General features: G+C 33.2%; 1 non-coding gene across 1 annotated transcript; it reads right to left on the bottom strand.

Moving 5' to 3' along the window:
- Nucleotides 1-532: 532 nt before the first annotated feature.
- Trnas-gcu (transfer RNA serine (anticodon GCU)) lies at nucleotides 533-614 on the bottom strand. The gene has a single exon. It is a non-coding gene; the product is annotated as a tRNA-Ser (tRNA).
- Nucleotides 615-3,222: the final 2,608 nt, after the last annotated feature.

Here is a 3,222-nt window from a genome sequence, read left to right on the forward strand (position 1 = left end):
GTTTTCATATAACTAAACTGTAATCAAATATCTATCATCAATTATATGAATCACCATAATTTTTTAGTCAATTGTAACATAACCTATTGTTACTGTACTCGCCTAAAGCGTAACGGGACACAGCGTAACGGAACAATGTGCGTAACGGGACATTTTTTTCGTGCGTGCAGCCGGCGTTCATCGATTTATTAGACGTTGTCACGTCAAAAACAACTTATTAGAGTCCGTTTAGCCTTTGGAGAGTTTCATCACACATATTCACGTGCAAGAAATATTGTAATCTACATGCACATGATCATTTAGCTGTTTGATATTTTTTTCGCCCGTTATTTAGCTACCGATTTTTAATTAGGCATCTTGTGAAGTAACAGTAAAGATGTTATTTCGAAGCACTGGCTTCAAATTTCATAAATGTAGTAATGATTTTCGGCATGTTTCTCAATCTCTGATTGATTTGGGTTGGAATTCATAAGTGTACATCTGTTATTATAACTTTTTGAGACAAAGGAAGGGTTTAGTTAAAAAATTTCTTCGACGAGGATGGGATTCGAACCCACGCGTGCAGAGCACATTGGATTAGCAGTCCAACGCCTTAACCACTCGGCCACCTCGTCACATGTAGGGTTAAGAAAATGTATTTATATTACTCATCTTGAGTTAAGTATTTGGTGAATGTTCGCGTACCTATTTACGAAGCTCGTAAATTTTACCGGAGGTGTACTAGAGCAGACGGAAGTTTATAAACAAGAATTTACTAACGGAATTAGCCAATTAACAATTTTTTTTTTCAATACTGTACTGCAACTATGTATATTTCCAGCCAAGATTAAGTTATAATTTGTTTAATTTATATTTATTCGTTCCATGTATATATTTTATTATTTGAAAATTCTTTGTACCTATTTAATATGTATATCTATGTAATTGAAATTATATGACTAAAAAACGAACGTTTGAGACGAGCAATTGCAAGGACCCCTCTAGGAACAATTAAAATTTAAACGGTAAATTGATAATTTAAATTAATTAATTAATTAATTAATTCAAATTTAATGTGAGATTTTGTGTTCCGCGCTATTGTTGCGCGCGGAATTGATGTGTTTGATTTAAAATAATGTAACTATCATTAGTTCTCGGCCAATCAGGAGCCGTATTTTAAATGTGTCACGCATTGTTAGATGACTTAAATTAAGAAGGTTTTTAAGAAAATGTAATGGCCTATTAATGGATGGACACGTATAAGACGTCATCGAAAATTTATCCTGGAAAATAGGTATCAGAAATAGGCATCCGCACCCAAGGATGGTATAAACGTATTGTTAAGGCGTCAGTGAATATTATTAGGGCTTTATCCAAAAGGATAAAGTTACTAGGAGTGTATAAATACGTCAGTAAGAAATGACTGTGTCTGTTACTCCATTTCGTTAGTACGAAACACGTATCACATCCATACTTAGTTATTCTGCGGCCTAATTTCAAGAAAGACATTGATAAACTGAAATATTGTAAAATTAACTACGTGAATCTAATTTGACACTCTATTTTAACACACAACTGTAATTACCCGGTGGTCTGGGAGAGAGAGCATCAGAGCTCTACCGACTAAGTTATTTTTATATAGCCGAGGTAAAGACTTATGCCAATCCTAATTATATACTGAATCTGTGTATGAGATTTTCTAACCCGAACCAAAGAGACACTTGATTAGTTAATAAATGTGCGCATCGTCAATCCAGACATTTTTCAATATATATGTGTTCTGCAGTGCCAACAATGGTTAGGATTTTTTGAAAGCAATAAATATTTTTACTTTTTGATATAAACCTGAGATACTTTGAATTTCATTAATAAATAATTAAAATTACTATTGTGTTTTTATGATATTGTAATATACTTATTACCAACTGTATCCATACCTACAAATTATATGTGTATACCTATCTATGTGTCAATACAAGTATATAGCAACAACAGCAGTTAAGCTAGTAGTAACTGCACATAATAAACTGACTTTACTTAAGTGGGGCCTAGAAGGAGTAGTACAATACTAAAAATAATTTTAAATGAAAAAAGAAATTACAATCAATTAAAAAACATATGAATGTATTGCAATCTACTTAAGTTTCTACTTTTTGTTTCGTGAATTACACCAATTACAGTATATTTTTATGTGCATATATTTGGTGAAACGTATTTACGAAAAAGTAAAACATATTTTATATGTGTTCATCGTGGTAAATAAAATAGTAGACATGATTTCACACTGAGTTTTGATTGAAAAGTGTTTTGCGAATTGTCTATATGACATTTAGAAAAAAATAAATAAACACTCAGTCTACCTTTCCGACCACTTAAATAGTACTGGTACAACTTGATAACATCTTGCATACTTGATGTTCAAAAGAGGAATTTTAGTATCTACATTTCATTTTTAAAAAAAGTTTATTGAATACATATATTTCTAAAAACTACCCCCATCCTTCTCCCTTCCCCCAAAATGTTCACACTTCATGTTAAAAATTAAAATAAAAATTACTGTTGAACCTACCCTTTTTCCTGGCATAATGAAGTTTAGAAATAACTACCCCTATTCCACTTTACTACCCCTGAAAGCCAATTTTTTGCTCTCTTTGGTGACATTTTGAACATTTAATGTCCAGTTCACGGGTAATTTATCATCAACATCCAATTTAAGAAACAGAAATTCACTGAAAACATGAGATTAAGGGGCCTCCCTAGTAGCATCAGAAGTTAGCGGAACACTATGTTTTTAAAATAATGATGGGACTTTATTAATCGACACTACGAATCTGAAAATTTTTCACCCACGAGAAGATAATACACGAATTGTCTGTATACTTTTACATTTTTGTTTTTTTCTATCAAAATATGAAATAAAAAATCACCAACTTGTCCAACTTTGGGGCCATTTTATACTGCTTAGGAGAATGACAGAAAAAAAGTACAAGTCTAGAAAAAAAGATAATTTTTTTCTGAAGAAATTCATGTATTTAAAACATATAGTCATCGCTTTGAATTCCGAGATATCTTTTCCACAATTTCCGCAAATCCTGAAAGTTTTCCGCCGTCTCGTGCTGCCGCTCGGCGAAGCCAGCTCGCAGGCCACAGATCAGGTAGCGTGGTGGAGGAACCCGTTCCCGGAGGGGAGTCAGGCTACTTGTGTGTGCGTGCGTGCGTGAGAGGGAGACAACCCACAACCCA

Source organism: Bacillus rossius, chromosome 6 (assembly GCF_032445375.1).
Source record: "Bacillus rossius redtenbacheri isolate Brsri chromosome 6, Brsri_v3, whole genome shotgun sequence".
Classification (NCBI taxonomy): Eukaryota; Metazoa; Arthropoda; class Insecta; order Phasmatodea; family Bacillidae; genus Bacillus; species Bacillus rossius.